At 38.3% G+C, this 26,343-nt stretch overlaps 1 long non-coding RNA gene across 5 annotated transcripts in view; it reads left to right on the top strand.

The window, feature by feature from the left end:
• LOC308200287 overlaps positions 1-26,343 on the top strand; it is a 42,526-nt gene that overhangs the window by 5,021 nt on the left and 11,162 nt on the right. For 4 of the 5 annotated variants that reach the window (XR_013955433.1, XR_013955434.1, XR_013955435.1 and 1 more), the window contains exons 2-3: positions 16,691-16,917; positions 22,806-23,338. This is a non-coding gene — a long non-coding RNA (uncharacterized lncRNA). The remainder of the gene's footprint in view (positions 1-16,690; positions 16,918-22,805; positions 23,339-26,343) is intronic. The other variant, XR_013955437.1, reaches the window with a different exon arrangement.

Here is a 26,343-nt window from a genome sequence, read left to right on the forward strand (position 1 = left end):
CTTCTGAACCTCTTTTTTTTTTTTTGCTATTAAAACTTGTGAAGTACTGATTTAGATTTTCTGAAGTATAGCATCCTCAATTACAGATATACCTATATCTTTTAGAAATGACAAAAAATGATGATAAAACTGAATATCAGAACAGACTGTTCCTAAAGGTCAAGATAGAACATTTAAATGTTAACAAAATGTTGCATTTTTGCCTATTTTTTTTCCAAAATAAAATTTCATTGACATTGACTGTTTTTTCCAAATAGTTTTGAAGAATTTGAAGACTTGCCATATTCTGTTTAAAAAACAAAACAACAACAAAAAACCTGTCCAATAGTTTTTTATTGTTCTTTTTTTTACTATTTTTATTTTTAAATACAGATCAAAAGGCCCTACTTAGCATACATAACATTACCATGTTTCCAGCAGCCGGAAGCCATTTAGACAAATCCTTTCAACCATTAAACCTTCTTGCTACTTCTGTTGTGGTTTTGATAGTGTCAGAGCAGGGCAATTGCTGCTGTATTGCAAACCAACCTGGGGAGGGGCTCAAGCAATCCCAGCTGCCTCAGGTAGGGCTGCAGTCACCCCAGAAGTCGACACTAGCTAGTAATGAGCCCAAAGTTTTCAGAGCTCAATACAAAGCGCACAAAGTCCTTGTGTACCTTTCAGGACGCTGTTTTAGGCTAAAAATAACAGAGATAGAATCTGGTCTATAAACCAGACGGCAGATAGAATCTGGAGCATAGGCTGGAAGACAGAAGTGAATTAGCAGGAGTTGGACCAAGGTGTCTCTTGCAAAAACTCTGCTGAGAAATGGCCTGGAAGACACTTTCCCCTCCGTTTTCTCTGTAAAAATTGGAGGTACCTTCAGATGATACATGCTTTTTTTTGTAAGAGCTGTCACTGTGCCTTCAGAAGGAGATAGAGCTTTCCAGCTTACTCCTGACTTCTTGTGGCTGTGTCAGTTTTTCTCTCTCTCCTTTAGACAGAGTAGATAAATCCAAGATGTCTTTAGCAACATTTTAAAGTGAATTAGATCAAGGACTAATATGATCTAGACTCTTTCTGCTGTGCTCAAACAGCAACTTGTCCTTGAGCTAGTCCCTACGATCACAGAGGCAAAATTTAAGGACCGAGATGAAACTGTCTTGAACAAAGGAATGTGATTGCATCCCATGAGGTGCTTTATTCAGGCAGTGCCATCTACTGCTTTGAAACTCATCTATTAAACAACCTAAATTGCTGTTTGGCGTTTGTGCTGTGCATTGGATTTTGGTTGCTGCAAAATCTTTGATCATCTTTATGAATCCATAGGCACTCCTCAAGCAAGATTGAGGGTGAGTTCTGCAGGGCTTCTCTGGTAATCATTGCAGAGACAAAACTCCTGGGCCTGAGTCACTAACTAAAAAGGTCTGCATATAATTAATGGCTCTACTACAGGCATCCCTTGTGGTGTTGTAGAAAGCCCCTACCTAAAGCTACTGCTCACCGTGTTCTTGTAAAACTTCACAGCATTTTTGTGTACTGCCGAGAGTTAGTTACTTTTAAAATCATTGGCTTAATGTTCCTTCAGTCCTGTTAGGCATACTCTGAAATAAATACAAAGAGCAGTAACTGCAGACTAAGGGCTGGATGAATGCACCTTTGCAGTTTTTGTTTGCTTGTTTTTGATACAGAAATAGGGTATGTCACTTCAGATTTCAGCAGTTATATGGCATTTGTCCTGTGATATTTCTGAAAATCTGTTCTGAAATGGACAGTGGAAAAGTTGGACAACGGAAACCTCAGAGCAAAAATTTATAATAATTCATTTGCTTTTTAGTAAAAGTTGAAGTGCACTGTGAGGTTAACGGAGATGCTGGACAAGCTGGCTGCTTGAACGGTGCAAGGTACAAACATGGGTTAGCAGCCTGATCTTGCATACAGAGGCTTTGAAATCACTCAGTATCCTGGACTATCATAACCTGAGGTCCTCGAAACTTATGTTCCTGGAGCTGTGCTCATTCCCTCCAACGGAGAGACAGCTGTTGGTAGAACAGTTGAACAAAACCAAAAACTACCAAAAAATTTTAGAATATTTTAGGGCAAGAGACTAATATTAAAGAGGGAGATGATAGTCGCTCCAGAAAATAATTTTGCAAGTGGCTAGAGAGCAGTAATTATAAGTCCAGGGCATTGCTGATAGAAGTATGCTAATACAGAAGAAAATATATAATCTATAGGCAGTATACTTTGATATAGGATAGGTATTTTTTCTGTATTCCTTGTCAATTTAGTTTTATTATTGGGGGGTGCTGGGGGGAATAAAAGAAAAGGGATCTGCAGGCTTAATGTAAGCATTTTGAGTAGGGTGTACATTTAGCTGTCTTTCTGCTGAGTGTAAAGAAACACAATTAAAAATATTGAGCTTATTGGCCTTTTCCATACCAGACTTATTGAAGAATCAAAATAGACTGCGTCAGCCCATGTTTGTATTCTAGAAAACTCTTTGCTCTGTCGGAGCTGCAGTCTCTGCCTCCTGTATTTGTTGTGTTTAGGCCCCCATTTTACAGCTGGCGAGGTACTGACTGAGGAGGGCTGTAGACGACCTCATTCCATGGGCTCTGCACTTGGTAATGCTTTGGTAATGCAGGGGGAGAAGGCGGTTCCCAGATGCCTGTACATACATATGCACACACACGTGCACACAGTAGCAACCCAGAAAAAAACAGCCCCCTGGACTTGTCTCTAATTCACTGTGAGGAAAATGAGAGGGAAAGAAACCACTCAGCGATGCTGTTAGTCCTCGTGTTAAAGTACCACATTGATCTCAGTCTCCAGAATAAATGTGAAGGTTTAGTGGGTGTTAATCCTCACAGAATGCACTGCTTCTTAATGATCCTTCCAGCAAAGGTGACCTCTGGAGCTATGAATAATGCTCTGAGTAGAGCCTAAATGGTTCCTATGCTTTCATTTGATCTGCATTTTTCTCTGATGTTATTTCACTTTTGCTACATGGCAAGGGATTTGAAAACTTTCTGTCCTCTGCAGATATCTGGTTCTGACTGGGGGTGGGAAATGCTCAAATCAATACCTGTGAGCTTATCTATAATGGAACTGGGAGCTCTTTCACCCCAGGTCTGAACTGTCAGGCCTGATTGGAGATAATTGGACAAGGAAATTCTAAAAGTATAAGCAAAACTAAACACGAAGGCTTTTATTAAAGTCATTTTTGATACAGCTAGTAGTGTTATCAAGTGGGGTTTCTGTTTTGAAAGCATAGCCAACTGCAACCACTGATGAACAGCCTTAGCTCTCAAGACGGTTGCAATATTCTTAGTGATACTTTTTAATGCCCTCAGAATGGATTTGTGGCTAAGTCTCATATGACCTTTTATTCATAGCATGTATTCTAGCATTTTGGGGGTTATTTATCTTTTTTTTTTTCTTTAGGCTTCTGTGTGTTTGCTTTGCTTTTGGTTTGTGTTTAGAAAACAACTGTCTGAGAAAACACCAGTTGTGCATTTCCAGATTTTTAGAGTTGAATTTGCGGTTGTGGCTTCTTGGATGTGAAGTATCAGATAAGTGGGTTAGTTTTCACATTGATTTCCTTTAAGGGAGAGAGAACTAGAAGAATGGGGTCCAGGAATTACAATGAACTTCCATTACTGCTCCTCACAATTCTGCTAAATGGTCAGTGGATCAATGTCCACCATCTGTGTTATATGGAGGAGAAGCCTACAAAGACATCAGTGGCTGTAAGTATAGGCTGCTAGATGCCACATGATGGGTATCAGCTGGAAGTAGTCATTCAGCTGTGAGAGCGAGCTCAGAAAACCAGGCCAAAATAGAATAATTTACAAAAACTCTCAATTTACAGATCTTAGTGTAGCTGCACACTTGGTTACTCCTTTCAAACATGGCTTTCTGGTATCTAATTCTTGGCTTATTGTTCAGAGATCATGTTTTGCAAAAGTGCTTGCAGGTGCTACCTATTCCCTCTGCAGACACGTCTTTGGACTAACAGCCTGGTGCAAGCAGAAAACTATCTCCTGGTGTCACTACCACTCTTTGTGACCCAGGTTTTCCACCACTTTCAAGATGGGAAGTTTTTGCAGCTTCTATAAAACTAGCCAATACTGATTATTTTAAATGCATTTGTCTTTCCTCATCTGTTCTTGCTTCTACAATTCCCCAGTGAGTCTGACATAATTACTTTATTTCTGCAGTGAATGCAGAGTTTTTCCTATATCTCTGCCAAACCAAATGCCAGTAGGTAACGGTCCGTGCTATTCAATGGAGTCTTATAAAATCACTTTGGGCCCTTCTAGTAGATCTTCTTACTATTTCTACATCATATATTTTACATTTCCTATATTAAACGTCATTTTCACCATGTCTTTAAGGAGTTTTTGATCTAATATTGAAAGTTACTTCTTGAATTAATGAAGAATGGGGGAAGAATGGTGATTCCTGCCAACTTGCATTGATTAGGAAGCTCTGCTCCATTCCTTCCTCAGCAGTTATTCTGCATCCAATTCCACTTCTACCTCAGACCACACAGTTATTTCTTATGTTAGGCTACAAAATTTATTACACAGCTTTTGCCAGATATTCTTCCCCAGTCTTCTCCAGTTTGGCACCAATTTTACATTCGTAGATGAAAACAAACCTCCCTTTCTGGGTGGCTAAGGGAAGCTGGGAGAAGGAAGCTGTTCCTGACATAATTCAGCCTTTAATTTCTTGGCTTTTTTGTTAAAATTGCCATTGTAGTACATAATACTTCTGCAACTTCATTAGTGTGCAATAGTCAGCCCTGTCTAGCTAACCCGAGACCCCTAGCTGTGCATTCTGCATCAAAACACTAATTGGCCACCTCTCTACATTAAAATTAACAAATGCAAAAAAAAAAAAAAAAAAAAGTGTGGTGAAGCTGAGAACTCTTTGAGATTTTCTGCTGACTTCATGTGGCCTCAGATCAAGTCTACAAGGCAGGGGGGTTGGAACTGTAAGGTCCCTTCCAACCTGAGCCATTCTATGATTTTATAATTCTTAGACTTTCACATCCCCTGAGAAAAACAAAATGTTGCTGCATAAGGGGCAGTTACCTTTAAATAACTTGAAAATCCATTATTTCTTCTTCATTTTTAATTATATAAATGTGTTGGGGGGGGGTAACTTTTGCCTAGTGCAAGAAAACTGAACTCACAAATGCAAATATTAAAGCTAGTGGAAACAGCGAATTACTTTAAAGCTTGGCACCTATATTTACATCTGAATATCTAAATACTAATGACCCCTTAAAGGCCAGTGGGTTTCTTCTTCAAGTTCTGCAGTAAAACTTCATACCCATAATAACCACTTATAGATGTGTTTGCATCTTCGCTTATTTTTATAGGCAGTATTATCATGGAATTATTATTTTTGCCATCCTCTAACTTGCCAAATATCTGGAGTGTAACAGGGTGGGAAGTAGTTATGGATGGTAAGATGGTTTGGGTGCAACGGTGTGTGTCTGTAACAGCCCTGTCTGGAGCCAGGTTCAGGGAAAGCTTTCAAACGTTGCCAGCCTGGAAACACATTGCCTGCCATGTTGTGACTTGGTGACTGCTACCCACCTTTGCATGTCCCTCGCAAGTTCTGGCAGTTGAACCTTTTTAGAAAACTGCCTCATAGGTGTCTGCTATGCCAACAAAGATGTCCTACTTGGTGATGAACCCAATTCAGTTGGCCAGACGTATCCAGACTCTGGCTTCCTATGTATTTCTGTATTTGGATGACTATATATTAAAATAATAATAATAATTTGCATAAGCAATCTGAAGGAAGATAATGAGTTTTCAATTCTTCATAATTTAGAGGTTAACATTTGCCCAAGAAGTGAAAATGATCTGTAATGATATGCATGAATTGCAGCAAGGAAGGATCCGTCACCAGTAAGACATTCACCCAAGCATCTGCTTACCTTCTCTCCATCTGGAGCACAAGTGCAAGGAAGCAGATAATTGTTGATTAGGGAGACACAGGTTGGAGAATGCTAAAAATGAATCAAACAGGGACAATAACGCATGTTCGCTTGACCAGGTAAATGACTTAGTACTTTAATATCAGCTATAATACTTGGAAATTAAAACCTGTATATGGTACAAAATAATCCCAATTCCTGCAGAGACAAGAGTAGATAAAAGTAGATTAAAAACATAAAATGTATTCACTTTTTCTATGTCATCTTTGGATCCTTTAAAGACTTTAGTCTCCCTTTTCAGCACATTTCAGCACTTGAAGAAAATGCAGGCCCTAAGCTTTAACATATATCCATTTTCATCTAAGAGGAGAAAACAGACTTCTTTTTAAGAAGACATGTATAGTGTTTATATAAACTACAGCCAGATTAGATTGAACTGTGTTTGCTGTTACAAAAATATACCAAAAACCCTTCAAGTACCACTATCCTTGCAGTACTTATTATTCTGCTTCTTTCATTTTAAGCTTGGCATTGATGTCAGTTATATTAGATCAGTGTAAAGAAATAATTAAACTGGTTCTGTACGTTTATCCAGCTCTATATGTTTATCCATCCAGCTAGTTTCCACAGGATTCATCAGACTAATGTTTGAGCACCTCTAACTTTATCACCAATTGATCTAATTTGAAATAGAAACAGTAGGGAGTCCTTGGTATAACACCTGCTGTTATATTAGGTCTTCCTTTAGGTAGCTAGTATATAAAATCCTCTTATTAAAAACATACATGAGAGAATAGTGGACGGACTTTTATAGGTCTGCTTTTACTGCAGAAAATGTAGTTATTTGGAGATCTCAAAAGCGGTAAATCTGTACATATGTTTTTAGAGTGCTGATTAAGCATAGATGAATTAAAGCATTTTTTTCTGCATCCTTCCTTATATAACATTTGAAAACATTTTTCATTTTGATTATTTTTTTCTTTTAATTTCAAATGGCAAGCGCGAAACATTCCTCTTCCTATTTGTAGATAAAATTAATAAGAGGAATATCATATTCAGACAGCGATTGTCTGTATAAAGTCACTTGCTAGATGCTTTGTGTAGAAATACCCTTGTGTTTTGACACGCTGATTTCTTGTTTTCTGACAGCAGTATAATTTGCTTTAAGAATTGTTTCAGTCACTTCCCAAATATTTCTTATGCAGCATTGGATAGAAATAATTGAATTTTGTAAAGTTATACCAACCTTCATTATGGGGAAAAAGAGAGATCTTTATGTAATCCCATCAACTTCCCCCTCAAAGATCAGCTTAATTAAAACTACTCTCTTAAAACAGACCATCGGTTATGATTAGAATGAAATTGTGCAGGTTAGTTTTTGTATCACACATAATAATTTCTCATTGCTGTTGCTTGTAGAATTGTAATAAGAGGTATTGTAATCAAGGCTCAGTCTGGCTTTCCATTTTAAACCCCTAATATATTTCAGGGGTGCATATAAGCCTACAAGGATAAAACTTGCAAAGATGGCAGCTTAGTGAAAGGCTAGTCTCAGCTCAGGAAGGTGATTTTTTTTATTTTTTTCATTTATGGCCGTATCAAAATGGTAGGGAAAATCTACAGGAAGTTTGCAATGGATGTCAACCAGCAATGTGTTTGTTCTACTGCTTAGAGATGTTTACAGATTCAGCAGGGCTGATACAAACAGCAAACATTACAAAAAACTGTACAATAAGACAGTTTTGCTTTACTGGGGTCAGACTATTATATTTTTTAAAAGGGATTGAATCGTCTGATTTTCATGGATTCCTTACAATAAGAATATTTAGCCCATTCCCATTCTCAAAATATGCTTTTATTCAAGTGGTTCGTAGCAGTTTAAAGCACATCACAACACACAGCCATTTGTGTAAATCCTTGTATGGATAGTCCTCTCCACCATCCAAATCTTTCTGCATCTTTCCACTGTGCAATGGATTTTATCAGACTATTAAAAATAAATTATGCAGGCTTCATGCCACACAATCAAATCTCTGCTTGTTAAGCATTTACTGCCAGTGATCAACCCTCTTAAATGTCAAAAAGGTTATAGCCTAGCTGTGTTACCTGCATGAAATAAGAGCTTGTCTTGTGGGCAGCTGTGTAGTTTTACCTGATACAGGACTGCTTAGAATAAAACAATTAGGTGAAACGTTCACTCAGATTGTGATGCTTTTTCCATAACAGGTGCACATGCAACTGCTAGGCAGAGCATGTGCAAGGAGATGATAGGCATTCGTCCCTTTTATAGGCCATTTTATATTCCAGGGCTTTATTCTAGATATCTCCTTTTGGTTTCTATGTTGAGTACTAAAATACAGAGATTCACATCCTTTAACAGTATGTCTTCAACCTACGTCAGTGCTGTTCTAAATATATATATATCTATATTTTTTTTTTTCCCCCCAGATTTTTACATGATTTCATAAAATTTTACATTTTGGAAGAGTCAGCTCTGTACCTGGTATATAAAAAATATTGCAACTCCAATGTGAAGTCACACAAAGAGTATCACCCACTCTTTAACCCAACTATCTTGATTTGGCTTATACCAATGCAACTAATCCTTGACAAAACCTCTCAGTTCCTCAGTCTCTCTTCACAAGAAAACACGAGAATGATTTAACAAGATCACTTTCCCCATAAAGATCAACATATCACATTTAGTTGTTCCCATCTCCTTAATGCTATTTGTTTCAACTTGCTTATGGCAATTGTTGCACCATTTTTTCTCATCTTGGTGTATAAACTGTATTGAAAAAGCAAACATCTCAAATTAACTTCCCCGTAGCTCATTTTAATTTTTCCTTGTGCTGTGAGAGGGCTGATAACCTAAATCAGCCTGATTGCTGTTTCAGCTAGTAAACAGCATATATTATCCACTACATATTGCTGTTAATAGCTTGTACATAATCCTTGAGGCTATGTATATTCTTCTAATAATTAATTTACTAATACTGTCCTTGTTGAAGCAACAGGAGATGTCTAAAGGTACCAGAAAAAGGTAAAACAAGAGAGTGCACTGTGCAGCCTGTGTACAAAAATCCCTCATTAAGAACACATCAGACTCCCATAATTGAACTCAGGGGAAAATGATCACTCAGGCTATCATTGGGTAAATTTCCTTACTTAAACTCTTGATCTTTATTTGTACTTTCTGATGTCTGCTGAAGAATGAAATTAGGAAGTGTAGAAGTAAAACTATCTCAGGAAAGAGAGCGTGGTTACTGAGGCCTTTCACTAGCAAACCGGTCTTCAGGCAAAGTGATTAGCTGCATGGTTTCAAGCATGGTTTGGGAAGGGCAGAGATGTTATTAATAGTAGCAGTAGTTGTACACACAGAAGGAGAAGCAAAGATTTCAAAAGAAAAGCACTTGGAGGTCATAATTCTCCAGTGCTGTCCTGGTGGTAACATGCGAGGCCTTGCCCAGCAGCTCCTCGGGCGGCCTCCTGTGTCCCGCCTCGCTCCAGCAACACCCCTGGTAGGCCCTGGGCAGGGTAGGCCACATCCCCTTACAGAGCCACGGGGGCATACAAGAGAAACGCTTGTTGTTACTGCCAGCACTGGATTTACTCTTTTATTTCTAGTAATAAATGTCTGTAATTTGGATCTGCGGTTGAAACCTTGTCCTGGAAAAGGTCAGTACCGTGGAGGTCATTACTGTCACAACAAAGGGAGTCCCATAAGCCTGGAGTCTTCAGCCAGCAATATTGATGAGTGTCCTCTGTTGCTGTGATGGATACCACAGAATTTTCACACATGGGCGCCAAGCAGTGCACCCTTTCAGTCACTGGAAGCTGTTCATCTCTTGGCTGCTCAGACCCGACTTCTGCCGACACTAATAGAAAATTAGAACCAAATAACTGGAAGTGGCATTCAATCTGTTATTCTCAACACTGCTAAAGACAGAAATAGTAATGCTGCTATTTAGTGCTGGGGGGAGAATGGACAAAGTTTAAAACCCAGATTGATAGTAATGATGAGCTAGAGAACAATTAGCTGTTTGTGAGAGCTCATAATGCTGGTGTAGAAGTTGTTGGGCTATTCACCACAACCTAGAATATGAAATAACAGAAGGAGGAAGGAAATGTGTCGGTGTTATTATTGTGTTCATGGAATTGGACTCATTATCCTTTACTGGTTTCTGAGGAGCAAGTCTGTTTAAATATCAGACCTGTGTCCAGGTCAGCAATTAGCAGGGTGCAGGACTGAAAGATGGTAAAGCATCTCATTAAGGATGCGCAATACAGTCTTTTGTGAGTACAGTGTGTGACAGAGCTGCAGCTGCAGCTAAACAAAGAGGACGTTTACATATGGAATCACATTGTTCAAGAAGTGCTCGCCATGAATAGGTTTTATCGTTCTCAATCCCACAGGGAAAAGAAAAGCCTCCAAATGTGTCTATTGACACTGGCGTGAAAAGCGTGGTGTTTGAAATCAAATCCATTTGGCTTGATTTCCAGCCAGCTGAGTTATGTCTCTCACAGGACTTGACAAGGATGGCTCTTCCCCTTTCATGAGCTCCCAGGCTCAGGTTGTCTGAAGCTGACCTAGCCCCAGAATAAAATAGACCACTCTTGCAGTACTTTGCTTTAGGCCCATCTGTCTATGGCTTTGGCTGTAGGACATCAAATGCATCAGCAACCCGGCAGCGCTTGCTCTCCTCTGCTATGAGTACTCCAGAGAGGTGTTGGTTGAACAGAGGTGGTCATCAGCCATGATGGAAAACCTCAGTGCAGACCACGTCTGCTGGCTTTAGGGTCTGTCCACCGATGAAGAGCTGCCAGCTGTGCGTTTGCACACCAGCGACTTCTGAGTATGAAACAAGACTGACAGAGGGTCCCTGGATTGTCAGGACTTGACCCAACTTATGTTACTGACAAATCAGGAGTTATCAAGGTCAAAATAGCGAAGGAAAATTATAACTCTCCTATACTGCCTACATTTTCCAAATCTCAGATCATTGCCTTTCAGGATTGTTGAAAATGCTGTGGTCTTAGAGAGGTCAAGACCACTTGTGAAATGCTGATTAATAAATTGATTAGTTGGCTGATTAGATGTGAGATTTAGATGTGGATTACATTTAAGTAGCAGTAGCAGTTAAGAGAAATTTATAGCACACACTAAGTATCTCAGTTATAGTATCTAATGATATTTCAGTAATAAACCCTTCCTTTCAGGTGTTAGTCCTCACCATTATAACCAAAGTTTAATCAAAGGATTAAAGACACTTTCTTTTTGGTTTATAAGCTTCAATTCTTTTTCCCTCTGGAAACCTTAAAAAGAACTGCAAGAAAATATAAATCTTAGGACAGGAAATTAAGCACCCATTTTAATTCCAATAAAATTACTGGGAACATTTCACAGTCTTTATACATGAGCATATCAAAACACCTTGTAAATGTATTTATCTTCACAACATCCTAAGAAATAGGGATCTGGTGCTTGTAGAAGAAATCTGTGGGAGAAGAAAAGCATGAATCTGAATCTTCAGGAAAATGGCTTGTTTCTTGACCTTGGGGTTGCTTTTTTCCAGTCGAACCTGAAGTGTGCTTTAAACTACAATGTCCCTAACCAGTCCCACTACCCTGGAAAAGACCACTTACAAAGTCAGTGGCCATATTGCCTATGGAAAGACTCTGGGTTGAGGTCTTTAGGAAGCTTTTTTTCAAAGTAACATGGGCAAAGTGTAACCAGACAATGAACCATCAACCTTCAGCTGCCTGTTGAATGCTTTCCCATAATGTTTTTTGTAGAGCTACAGTCACAGTATGTATTTCATATGTCTGCTGTGTGCCCAGTGATTATTTCCTTCTACATGAAGATTAGGAGCTACTTAAAATACTTGATGAATATTGAACACAATACAGAGTAAAAGTTATAAGAGGTTACCAGTAAACAAATTCCTATAGACATTCAAGAGATGATTTAGGTGTAATCTTGTTTTTACTCTAGCTAAGCATCATTTCCCTCTCAATAATGTTAAATAATGTATATGCACATCAAAACGTCTATTCTAATGCAGAATAATCATCTTGTTAGTGTAAATGGTGCACAGTGCTGATTTTTGAGGACCCTGGTAGATGAAAATCCATTTCAATTCTTTTATCCAAATGCAAATCTAAATTTCTCTTTCTAATGTTGTAGTATCATATAACTTTGTCACTTACCACTAAGTGCTATGGTATGCACTAAGGGATGCTTTCTTCTTTACCTGAAATTGTAAGTGCCACCTATGTTTGTGGTTGGTGGGTTTTGTTGTTGTTTGTTTTAATTTCACTTCTGCTACGGGTCTTTTTCTAAATAAATAATTCATGGCTCTGAATGTAGTTACTGAAAAATTCTGCAGTAGCATTCAATCCCCTCTATATCTTAAAGGAGATGTTTGATCTTTAGAAGGATTTATATCTTGAGAGAACTACAGCAGTATTTAATTATTTCTGCTTAAAATCAAGCAAACTTCATATACAACATTTTTTGCTAACCTCAGTGGATTTACTTTTAATAGCATAAAGGAAGTGTGGATCATGATAAGAATTTAAAATTCTTCCATTTCAATCCTTTTTTGACCAGCTTGTCTTCTGTAATCTTTTGTAAAGTGTTCCAAAGCATTCTTTCAGTTTCTTCTGTAATATAGCAAAGATTGAATTTTACTCAGGTTACAAGGAATTTGAACCATATTCTCATAGGTACTACGTTTCTGGTTGCTGTTCGTGGCAGTAGTAACAAAAAATATTTCAATGTTGGAAGATATAGCCCATTTTCTATTAGATTACATACAATGCATTATCCAGAGCATAGTTTATCCATCATTTACTTTGTACAATGGTAACTGAAGAATATTCAAATTTATCAAACAATTTATGCACGAATTAGGCTTGAGAATATAATTTCTACTGTCATAATTGAATGCCTGCCCTAGAAAATTAAGAGTTCATTGATTCCTTTCAGTGAAATCCCGGTTCTGTCGACATTGAAGGCAAAGTTTCTCAGTTTCTCCATCTGTATACCTAAGTTGAAATTCTCTTCGTGTGGTGGTTAAGGAGGGAAAAAAAAAAAAAAAAGGCAACACCCTCACATATTGACTATTGTGGAATTGTACAATCATGATGTTGCCAATGATTTTAAAGATCTTGTCTTCTGTCTTTTAAAATAAGTAATAAATACCAATATACCAATGTAGTGATTGTAGATGTCATTAGTAGTTTAAGTGCATGTGGGAACAAAGCCAGAATAATGTGACTTGGGATTGATTCATTATATTCTTTTCTTTGTAAAAATGTTTGATTCCTTTTTATATTATTCCCAGTAATCAGAATATAAACAGGTACAATACATTCCAAAAATCCAATTCTCAAGGACCTCAAAAGCTGCTTCGTTCTTTCTGCTTGCTCATTTCTTTTCAAATAAACCTTCCAAAAAAAAAGCGTTCAAAGAGACCAAAAAATCAGTAGCATTTTGTTTCATACAAAGGAAGAAAACAAAAACAGACTGCAAGCGCAGATTTCCTTCTGCTTTCATTCTTCCTTTGTTTTGCTTTAGCTCTTTAAATGCACCTTTTCCTGGGGGGGGAAAAAATCTATATTGTCCAATTGTCTTTCCATTAAAATCTGAAACAAACTCCTACAGCTTTATAGAGGACCAAGATCAAGGTAGGCATATTTGTTCATGTATTGATCACTCCTGCGGGATATCATGCCTTTTCTCTGGGCTGATAATCTACCATCGTTTTCTGATCTGGTGATTTCTACTCTTTGGAAGTTGTATGGCAGGAAGAGATTGCTGCTTTTTGTCTATGTAATTGCTTTGAAGATTTAGGGCTAGATTTTAATCTCAGAAGGGCAATATATCTCAGAGAATCTCAGAAGAAGGAAAAAAAAAGTTGCTAATGTGTATGCAGGCAGGATTGCAGCAGCATTTTCCATGTAACAAACAATGCACGACACGTACCAGAGATTAGGATCTGGCAGTTGTGAAATTTAGAGGGAAAACCCCACAGAGAGCTGTTACGAATTTCACTGCCATTGGTCATAATCTCCCATATAATAATTGTAATGCTTCTTTAATATTTCTATTCAGGGATCTGTAAGCACTTCCACATTTAAGTCCAGGTTTTACACTTGGGAGTGTAAAAGTATGTGTATACTTTTCTTCCTCCCTCATAAAGTGGAAAATTTATTATCCTTTTCTCACAGAGCAACACGAGTCCCAGTGCTCACACAATGCCATGACACCACCTACATCTGAATAAAGCAGGAAATTAGTGGCCAGGAATTTTTTGAAGACCTTCATGATACGTTATAACAAAATCCAGAAAAGTGCCCATATCCATAATTCTGAGAGGATGTTTTAATCCCAGCAATCATTTTTTTCCCATTTACTTAAATTTAACCATCCTCAGAAGTCAAAAATTGCTTGGGCATGAGTGCATCAGTGAGAGTTTGTCCTGCTGTGTCTGTTTACTAGCAAAGGATGCCTCTCGCTACCATGAGCTGAACCCCCCAGAAGATGGGAAATATGGGGCATGGGAGGCGGTAGCAACATCCCGGTGTCATGGGAGAGCTGAGGCATGGAGAACACAACTGACTTGACAAAGGTCATGCAGCAGAACTGCCTAATGCACAAACACCTTTTGTTTTCCTCCTCTGGTACAGGGCTTGGGGTCCCCCTCAGGCTTTCCCAGGCTGCAGCACACGCAGAGATGGGCTTAAAGAATCTGAGGGAAAACAATACTCATAGCAAAAATCCTTAAACTTATAGTTGTGATTCCTCAAAAACAGGATATCTGGCTTCCCCACTGCCCAGTTAATAGCATAATAACTTTGGAGTCACTGGAAAGATTTGTGAGCGTACATTTGAATTTACATTTTCTGTTCAGATTTTCTCCACTCTTACGGTCATTACACAGAAAATTACTTTTCTTGGAGTGCTTATTGTCATGATCTGTCAACAAAATATGCTACCTTGTCTTTTCTACTGATTACATATTCAGTCAATTGTATGCGTTCTGGGTAACATGCCCCTAATGTCCTGCCCAGGCTGACATGAAGTCCCTCAGGTTTGTGGTTCTTCGTTGCAATGGATCACAACCTGTTTTTTTTTCATTTTTTTCCCCTCAAAACATTTATATTTTCTATGGATAGGAGTTATTACAACTAGCATTTTAATTCTAGCTTTGGCATGTTGAGGAGAGATGGGTCTTGTGTAGGTAGGCAGTGGATGACATTGTTTTCCTGGCATAGCTGGGTTTCTTCTGTCTTGAAGCATTCTATATATGTACATAATATAATTATCACCAACTTGGTTAAAACAGGAAGCACAACTGGAGTTGAGGCCCTGTGACAGCTTTCATATGTTTCAGGAGACCTCTCCAGCAGCCAAGTTCCCTGTAAGACTACCACACATTCCACCTCTGTGGCCGTGCTCCACCTGGAAGGATGTGCTGACAGCATCACCAATTTCTTCAAGACGAGCAAACCTTTTAGTTGTGTTTGGTCCAGTGACCAGATTCACCCATGTTATCACACTGCGTGTAAAATTGGGAACCCAGTGAAAAACTAGATTTGATGCAACCCATAATGTTAACAAGCCTGAGGAAATTTGATAAAAAAAATAATTTAGAGGTTTTAGTGTGAATACTAAAGCTGGTGGGTTGTGCTTTTTTTTTTTTCCAATTGTTGCTTCTCAAAACAGAGTGTGTTTGAAGATCTGAAACTTTTCATTTGAGGAAAAAGTTGCCTTCTTGTTCTTTTCCTCATGCTGTGTTGACATGTTTTCATCAGCTACATCGTATTACCTCTTCTACATTAAAGGCTAATCACAGACTTGGAGTCTGCAGTTACCAGCTACAAATAGAAAGATTTCTCCCTGTGAGACCACAGCATTCCTCAAGCAATTTTCCACCTTTATACAGGGTTTTTTTGTTTTGTTTCATGAGGGTTTTTTTGTTGTTTGTTTCTTACCATCTGCCTTGCAATTAAGTTATTTAAAATCACCCACATCAAAGAAGTGTTCTGATTCTCTACAAATAGACCTTACCACTGCACTGCAGAAGTGACAAAAATAATCTACCCAGTTCCATAGCTCATTATGATGAAATAAATATTTTTTCCTGGTATTTCACATTGACAATTGCAATACCAAATCATGCACACGTAAAAGCGTATTTTCTTATTGTCTAAATAAAACCATTCCTCTTTGAATAAAACCCAGTTAGACAATGAAAATCAAATCAGCAGCACCCATCTTCTTTTTATGCATACATAAAAGATGTAAAGTTTATGGAGATTTTGATTTTTCTTGTGCTTTTACAACATGTTGTTGAATTCATTCCCCTGTATGAAAATCATGATGATATGATCCAATACCTATATTACATTCATATTTTTAATGTAAAAATGTATGTGTGACTTAGTGCTATTTCTAGTCTTTAGGTTTTATGGAGTGTGGAGAACAGGTAGAGTTGAAGAAAGGGATGGAAGATTAAGGCTGAAGAGCAGACTTAAGAACCGCTGAGACAGCTAGTACTTCACATTAATTGTTATTGTAAGAGTGTTGTAGGGATGAGCTTTACAAAGGATACAGTATTTAAACAACAAGGTTATACTGAATGTAAAGGCAAAGGAAAAAAAAATGGATTAGAGAAGCCATTTAAAATAAATGGCAGCTCTGGCATTTTTCCCACTTCTATTTTTTTTTTTTTCACTTTGCAGTAATAGTGGTAAAGAAAAGGAGAAAGAAGGCAAAACACTTGAAAGAAAATTTCTGTCGGGAGGAATGCAATTATAGTGGAATGAGAAGACATTCAGGAAAAAGAAATGTGTAAAATCCAGCGTCTCAGGAGAAATATTTGCAAAGGTGAAAATGTGCATAATGGCTTCCTTGACATGACAATGAAGAACCTATACAAAAAGTGACCAGAGGCTGCAAGTAATTGGAGGTAACATTTCATTGCCCAGATGGGTGATTACCTTTGTGCTGCTCAGAGTGGCCTCCCCAAACAATCTGAAACCAAGCTGAGAAAATAGGATTTTCTGTTGTCTTCTTCCTTGACCTCTGCTGTCAACTTAACAAGAAAGTAAATTAATCATTGTGTGTTTGCCTTATTCAACGAGTAATGCTTGCCTTTGACATGTTTTGTTTTATTTCCACAGCTAGTTGTTCAAAGTCTTAAAAAAAAAAAAAAAAAATAAAAAAAATCAGGGATTTTGCAAGTTGCATTTCTCTTGTTGGAGCCCAATGAGTGATCTGAGCCATGCTCTTCCAGCTGCCCCATCGCAGAGGCAGGGAGTGGAACAGGGAATGGCTGTGAAAAGCAGTGTTCAACCATTAGATGGTCCCCAGGGATTTCAAAGCAGGTCTGTCCATAGGCCACTCTTAAACTGGCTTTGAACTGAGAAGCAAACCCACAAAATACTTGCTAGCCTGTTCCTTGGCGTTGCAATGTACTTTGTAATAAGTGAATGACACCAAAATTCCCTTTCATTTTGAAATTTGTTTTGGAGTTCTAGTGTTCTTCTGTTTTCTAATTTGAAACTTCCCTGGCTTCATTTAAACAAAACTCTCCAGAATTTTCCCTTTGATTTATCTAAAAGTATAAAGGAACTATTTTCCCAGAATCACTTTTTCCTATCCATAAATTAAAATCTCTCTATCCTTCTGCAAGGCAAATTCAGGGGCCATTTGAGCCTGACAGCAAAATTTCAGTCTTAGAAATTGTTCAGAAATCGTTAACTTCTTAGATATTTAACTGTTTTTCCACACCACGTTTCAAAAACCTCGGGTGTCACCTTCACCCCCAGGTGTGCAGTCAGCGATGTGCAAGGCACAGGCAGTGCACAACAATGTCCCATTCCTCTCTCTGCTGCAGAGATTAATACCTGGGATGACAAAACATGAGAAATTACCACCTGAAATGCGATCAGTCCGCATATGGAAATTCAGGAAATTCAGCGTGTGGTGCTGGGAGCAGCGTGCGGTGTGATCCAGCTGCCGGGGATGGTCCCTCATGCAATGAACCAGGTGGAATCTCCATTCCCAGGGATCCGATTCAGTCGTGGTACTTGTGTTCCCTGTTTCTGGGGACATTTGACACTTGTGTACGAGAAAGGTTTATCAGCTCCAAAGCAATCAGAAGAAAGGTTTTTTTCATTTATTACCGGCACTGCCTTGATATACTTTTCCCCCTTTTGCTTTCATTCCAGTGATTGAAATGAACCAACTCTGAATTAATTGTCAAGTTTTGAGAGATTTAGGTTAATTGTTTTCAAAGCAGTGTCAGAGGGAAATGTTTAGCTGTGGCAACCGCTTTGTTGCTGTGTGGTGGTTGTCTTAGAAACTTCCCCAGGATGAAACTTTCACTCAGATGAAGGATCTTGGTTTCTGAAGAGCTCCATAAAAGGAAAGATCACAGGTGTCATCTTTAAACTCTTCTCATCTAGCATCACTTTACAATGAATTTTTTTTAAAGGTTATTTTCTTTTGGATATCTCCCTTGTACACCAGGCCTGATCTGAAGCATTATTTTTCAGTCAGCAGAAAGATTTCTCCTGATTTCAGGGGGACTTCTTCTCCACAGGCAAGACAAGGCCTCAGGGTCTCCCCTGTGAGCACGGTGGCCATCAGGCTGGGGGCTCTCATCTCCTGCCCCACCAGCCACTGCACTGCCTTGGCACACTCTGAATTATGCTCCCTCATCTCCTCTGACCTTTCCTCTGCTTTGGAGGAAGCCTCACTTTTGCAGTTTCTGTCACCAAGCCAACACTTTTGGTCCTTCCACCTTCTGGTATTTCATCTTTCTGAAATCTCATCAGGAAAACAAACAAACAAACAAAAAAACAGAAAAAAAAACATTTTCAGGTAACTATTATACAAAAGCAAAAAGGAATATATTAACTATATTATTTTTTTTAGCTTCTCTACTAATAAAATTGCATTGTAATGTTGTTTAAAGTCAATGGAGCTGGAATCTGCAGGGCTGAAAGGCTGGAAGCAAGTGTAGGATTTGCTCCACTGGTGGCTGCCATACATAAGCTAGCACAACTTTCTGAGCTGAACCTTCACATCTCCTTTAGCAAAGTTTTACCATATGATAAGTAAAGGTATTTGGGATCAGGACCTTAAGGTCTAGCAGGTCTGGTGTAAATAAGTGTGTAAATATATATGTATATATGTCTGTGTATTCATAGAGAGAGAGAAAGGCATCCAAAAAGTCATGTAGCCTCACCATGGGTCAATGCTGGACTCATTATATTCTTCTCAAGTGTTAAGAAATGAAGTTATTCTTCAGAGGAGTCCTCTGGGGCTGTGCTAATTATAGGGACCAGCAGTATGAAGTTCAATCCACAACACTCTGAGGAACACATATAATTCACTTGGAAAAAAAAAAAAAGCCTTTTAAAAGAAAAAGCAAATATTCAGTTTGAGCTCTATGGTGCCACTACATAAATGTCTTATATAACATATACTTTAATAGGCAGGTGTTAATGAGCAAGGTCTTGAAGACTGATCTATTCTCTCAAGATAATGGCTGCTTCAGAAATAAAACCTTTTAGCCTGAACAGAATGAAGAAGCTTAAATCTTGAATGTATGTGGAACTGCATCCTATCTGGGGAAGAATAAACCCAGACGGCAGCTCAAAGCTTAACAGATTTATATAATAAGTATAACATATTGTATAATACAGAGACTGGGAGGTGTCTGGGAATTATTCTGCTGAAGTTATTAATGGATGGAGTTAGTCATTTTCTACTAGGGAACTCAGAACAATTATAACTGATCTATCTAGATTATGATGTTTTGTTTTTCCTTGCAAGGGTATTTTTGAATCAAAATATGTAAAGATGGTTTTCACATAACTCTTTAAAAATGAACCACTCCAAATCCCCAATGCATGTCACTGCAGCAGAGCTTGTGCAAGTAGGGCAACAGTTACAATTCAGCACAAAAAGCAGGTGTGACAGGCAGAGAAAAAATATAATCAGTATGAAAAGCAACTGTGGTTTGTTAGTAAAACTGTTACTGCTAACTTAATTAAAGCATTATATTTTTATTCCCATTTTTAGGTGGGTTTCTTCTTAGTAATCTCAATCGCCCTTTAATAATTTCAATTATCTGAAGAAATACTGAATAACCTAGCCCTTAGTAATAACAAAGATAATGTCTTCCATCTGTATAGACTCTAATTCTGAGGGATTCTCAAGAGATTCTTCAACTTTATAAGCCATAAATAAATGAATCGTTATTCAGATTATATTTGCCTGTGCCGTCACCACTGTCCCTGAGCTCATCCTGAGGAAACAAAATTAAATAAATGCCTTTACATCAAAAAAAGTCTGAAAGCAGAAAGTCTGAACATACAAGATTTGCATGACCAAAGGGTTAATAAAATATGTTGCAATATAGAGGCAGCAAACAAGATTGAAGACAGTGCTTTGAGTACAAAGCTGTCTTCGCTCCATGACAATAAAGCAAACAAGGTGATTTCAGCACAACTAATTGTCAGAGATAAGAAACAAATGTCAAGAAGGGAGGTGAATCCGGTGCTCTGCAGTGAATCTGACACGCAGAACATGTTAAACACCTTACCTGCGTTAGCAGCTGAGATGCTTCTTACCATGAATGAGATCAGTACAGAGAGATTAAACCTCATTTGCTTAGGAAAGAGTTGTGGATGTGGTTTGTATCTAAAATACTTAAAGTCAAAAATGCACTTCAATAATGGACCAAAAAAGAAAGGTTCAATACACTTTCCCCACAGGGTTTTCCTATTTTGAATGGAGTCTTTTACCCAACTCCAGAAACAAAAAGAAACATAAATCAGAGAGTTGTGTAAATAAAGCATTCACAAATGTATGTTTTCTATCGTTAGCCAAACCACTCATTGTTGTAAGTATTCCTGGGAGTACCATTTTATCACAGCCTAAGCAATGTATTTGTACTACACAAGCCTGCAATAAGTACTTATTAAAGTCAACTATACAATGTATTAAGTGGAAACCATTTATAAATATAATCTGAGAGTTAAATGCTATTAGTCATTTTGAAAGTACTGATAGAGCCTCTTACTAGAATGATTAGAGATATTACTTATCCAGCCACTTACTCAGGAATGGAAGTGCACGATGGAACAGAATTAGCACTGCTACGCTCAGTAAAACCTCTAATATTAGGCAACATTTGTCTACACGTTGGACGACAGGTTTGGAGCCAGTGATTGTATTTACAATACATTTAATGCATGCAGGCTAACGTCAGGTACAGCTGTGTTTTAGCTATTCTGTTTAGGACATTCAGTCTCATTCTGGTCCAAGCGGACTCCCGATACACATACTGTCTATACACAAGAAATGGATTGGGTCCCAGTTGGACTAAAAGGTCCTTTTCAACTACTGGTCATTTTGAAAGGTCTTAAAATATATTGGTTATGCTTGCATATACCAAATTTAAATAATGGCATAAAATGCATAAATGGCACAAATCTAGAGATGTTGCCAGAGTCTCCTTATGTGGTCTCTCTGCAAGCTTAAAAACACACCAACCAAAAAAGAAATGTAGATCAGCAAAAACATTGCATTTTCCTGCTCCTGTTTGCACATCTCAGGGGGTATGCAGCAAGGTTTAAATATTATAAGTGAGCAATGTGGGAACTGAAAATAATTCCAATTTTTAATGATGTTTCTGTCTGTTCCAAAGCCAACTGCTGGCAGTGAGCGTGAGGAAGACAGTATTTTCCTCTGTAGAACTTTTCTTCAAATGCAGTGAAGAGAAACAGGAGGTTAAAATAAAAGTTACAAGAAAGCACAGCAAGACAAGGAACAGCGCAGGAAGCAGCAATTCCCCATGGGCTGTGAAATGAAAAAGGCTTACTAATTCATAAACTGAAGGTGCCTGTGCTTTAAAAGAGAAAACTAATGGGACCCAGGCTTCAACTTTTCCATTTTATTAACCATGTGATGTGCTGTGGGCACGTAATTTCTGCAGTCTGGAATTCACCTGGTTCCTCAGCTCCGTCTTACAATCCCTGCCAACACCTCGAGATAAGAGCGCTGCCCAGGGACAGGCGCAGCCGGCGAAGGCTCGCGTCTGCAGTGGGAAAACCCATTTCATCTCCTGCAGGGCTGCCAGGGAGGAAAGGGGTGAGAAGGAGCAAGCAAAGGGAAACAGAGCGGTGATAAAAGGGGAAGGAAAATAGGTTCCCTCGATACCCTGCTATTTAATTTCTCTTTTTAAAGAGCTATTATTATTATTGTTGCTATTATTATACCGTGTTGTGATAAGACTGCTATCCTGCTATGACCTCGGACCAACTGAGTGAAGTGCTCTCCATTCACATGCACCTTCTGTATCCTGAGGATAGGGTTTGAAATAGAAAAAGCATGTGGAGTATAGGAAGTGTTGTTATCACCTTTCTACAGATAGAGACACAGAAATAAGTGCAGAGAGAATAGAGGAAAATGTGTTAGCAGCATGAATCAACTTCAAGTCTCCTGGGTCATAGTCTTGATGCTTTTTCTATGACAGTTCAAAATGTATAAAATTTGCTAGTGATGATTTCCAAGAGGAGAAAGGATTATTCGTTACCTGCCATGTTATTAAATTCTTTCATAATCATCACTGCCACAGAGCAGAAGCGTGCTAAATATATCCTTAGTCTGACCAGCTGTAGCAGTTCTTATGTTCTTAATATCGCTGAAGATTGACAACATCAGAAATAAGATATTTCTTCTCCGTTTGAACTGTTATTAATTTTTAACTCTGGCTTCCAAATGAACCATATGATGAGATTATAAACCCTTGTGATTAATTATTTGATTTCTCTTTTCTAGTTTGTATCTGAGATACAATCATGAAGTGCCGTATTGCTGCAAAAGAGGAATGGCCGGGAACAGCTACAGGTGATGCCTCGGTTTTTCGGCAGGTGATTTATAAAGCCTTCTAGACAAGGTAGTGTTAGCAGTAAAAAGAAGCTCTCCAGGGAAGAGTAAAGCCAGAGCAGAGAGTGGAGAATTGAAAGATGTAGTAAATAAAGACTATTTCACTTAATTATGCTTCTCAGTTCAAGGACTGGTTCCCTCCACTGATGGCACATGTTAGAGCAGGTAGAGAGGGGCACGTATAGAAGATTGGAATCATTGAGGTTGGAAAAGACCTGTAAGATCATCAGGTTCAACCATTATGTGGCACCTGTTGTTTCCTGAGGATACGTCTTTAAAAGAACATACGTAATTAAGACAGTGGTAGCTCTTCTGGGTGAAGACCAGCCCAGTTTACATCAGCATAAGAGGAGTTGCCTTTAGGATATTGCTTTGCTTATTTACTCCTTGGACAAAATATATGGCAACACAGTTTAGACAATAAGGTAAATAATTGCATTCCCAATTAGGAATGTTTTTGAGCATTTTTATGCATTGTCTTGCATGATTAAACATTGCTGTGACATTTAAAACTGTTGGTGTGTGCTGCTTGTAAAAGTTTGCTACTTAAATGCAAATTGAGACCTTCAGGCTCAATTATAACTAATTATTCAAAATACTACCATTAATAGGTAAGAGTAAATTATGTGAAAACTAAAACCTGGATCTGATATCTAAATTTTATAGAGTATGACTATAGCTTTCAGAGACTTCTGTCGACATAAATTTACAGTACTGAATATTCCTGGATATACTATAACTGATTTGCGGTGATTTTGCAGTAGTAATATTATGTTCCTACTGATAATTGCAGAGGCATAATGCAGAACAGATGTATTTCAGTTGATCACATTGGACACGTGTTAACATCTATCTGGCAAAAAAAAGGGGATGATTTTTAGGAGCTGTGCTACAGTGGGGAGCAAGGGGAACACTCCTGATTTTATGGGACTGGTTCAATCTCTAAATACTGTCAAAGTTCTTTGCAAGGGTGACCCTAATCCCTGCATATTAGGGTATGGACAAGCATCTCACTAGGAGGAGCAGTTGCAACTTTAAAGTAACTTTAAGACAGCTGTATAGAGATGGACTTAAACTATTTTGAACTTGACCTTCGGTGAGTACATAATCTTCAGCACTTATTTTCACTCCGTGAACTACTGTCACCTTTCCAGTGGCCCACAGACACATGGCTTCTCCTGCTTAAGGGAAAGCAGGAAAAACTGGGCTGAAGTCACCAAATGTCAAAGCCTGGTGAAATTTGGGTGACTTTAATCAGAAAAAAAAAAAAAGAAAAGAAAAAGGATTAACATTCCCAAAGACCTGAAAATTTCCAATTCCGCTAGCTGGAAAGACAGTCCTTGAAATTATTTTTAAATGCCCCTGATAAATATTCAAAGACACTTACTTTACTCTGAACTCTTCAGTTACAGAGTTTATAAGTTCTTCATTTTTTTTTAGTTTTACTTAGTTTACATAAATTTGGTTCTGTATATATCTAAAACTGGAAACAAAGCTTTCTCTAGGAAGACACAAGCCAATATTTGTGTGTCAATAGCAAAGGCAGGCTGAGTCTAATTGCAAGAGAAATTTTAGCGATTTCTCTATGTTAATATGAAATCCTTGTTTTTTTGCAATATTGCAAAGCTGATAGAGAAAACGAACTGACATAATCCAATTTCATATCAGGAGCTGACTTATAATTTTAGTAAAACAACATTTACTAATCTGTTAAGTAAGTAACTGATATGATAAAAAATATGCTTAATAAGATAAGACTTCGTTTTGCATTCAAGACTGCCGTATCACATCAGGGAATTGTAGTCTCACTATCACTCTCCAGAAGTCTTACAATTTAAATGAGTTTAGGTTAAGTAAAACAAGATATACTTAATGATTTTACAGCCGTTTCGGTCCAGCAACATTAGTGTTATCAGTCAGTCCCCCAGCAAACAGGTAATGTGCTCATTTAGTACTTTCCACACCTGACAAATGGCATGTATTACAGTGCATGAGTTTGGTCTGGGGATATCGCCAACTTTTTCCTGGTCTAGATATAGGAAGTCATTTGCTTCAGACTCGTAGCCTTTTGTTTCCATATTTTCTCTTTGACAAGGAGCTGGCACCATATGCTTTGGATGGAAGTCGATGTCTGCAATATGCCAGTTTGGGATGGTATCCACTCCGTCTTCATTCATAATTGTTAAATACGTGGCTCTAAACCCAGATGCATGAGGCTTCACATCTCTTGTCAAATTTTCTAGCTAAATATGCTCTAAATATATGCATGTCTCTTTACTGAAATCTAAAAAGACAAAATTGTATCATTATATATCCTGAATGCTTTTGTTAACCTTGTTGATGACCAGGTTTTAGAATCCAGCTACGTTTCTGGCATCAGTAATATTCATGGCAATTAATTTCACTAATTATTCAGCATATATGGAAAATTCCTTTTTATCCACTTAGATTGTGTCAATTTTCAATGATCTCTTGTTTGTACAAGCTGAGACAATGAGAACATTTTTGCTGTCATTCATTATCTGACATAAAGTGGATAGCCTTGCTTTTTCAAATGCCTTACTAATTCCTATCACTGCGCAGAAGTTGTTTTCATAGGAAAATATCAGCAAGTGGTCAGCAAACCTTTATTCTGTGCACCTTCTAGACTAGGAATTTGTCTATAACAAAAACGTATGTTGTGGCTTATCTTATATATCCTTCTAAAAATTCACTGAATACGATTCCCATTGGGGATGCCTGTAAATATGCTGTTGTACAGATGAGGAGGGATCCTCTCCTAGCAAAATAATAATCCTGAGAGCCTCAGGGAGGTTCAAGGAATGCATAACACTTTGAATGCCAAGGTGGGGGAGCAGCAACCTCAGCCATAGCTAGCTGTGCACAGCTGGGAGCAGCCAAACCCTTTGGCATTTCTGCCAGAGCTGGTACCAGAGTCGGGCTCGTGCTGCGTGAACCCAGAGGACCAAAGCACACGGGAAGGTTGGGGCAAAGTCCTGGCCAGCAAAGGCAGGCTCCCCTGGCACGCTTCCTGTTGTAGGTAGCTGTCAAACAAGGCTGCGGAGAATTGTGAAGGTTATGTTAGATTACGAAAATGAGATGGGAGATGGTAGTCGCTTTGTCAGATAAATAAGTCATAATTCCTCTAAGAGAAAGGAGTCTAAGAATAACTCAACCTAGAGCTGAGAGAGGGAAATGCTAATGAGTTTAAATCAAAGCTTATTTGCATGCAAAAAAAAGCAAACTCTTTAAGTATTAGCTCTGTAAGCTGTACAATAACCTCTTGGAGATACCGGTAATGTGTTTGGTTTCAGGAAAAGACTCGGGGCTGACAGCCCTGGAGTCTGCAGAGCTCTTTGCTCAGCCAGGGGATGCTGCAGCAGCACAGGACGTGGTGCAGGATGCATTCTGCGGCCTCACGGGCGCTGCT

Source organism: Anser brachyrhynchus (genome assembly GCF_964034855.1).
Source record: "Anser brachyrhynchus genome assembly, chromosome: 10".
NCBI classification, from domain to species: Eukaryota; Metazoa; Chordata; class Aves; order Anseriformes; family Anatidae; genus Anser; species Anser brachyrhynchus.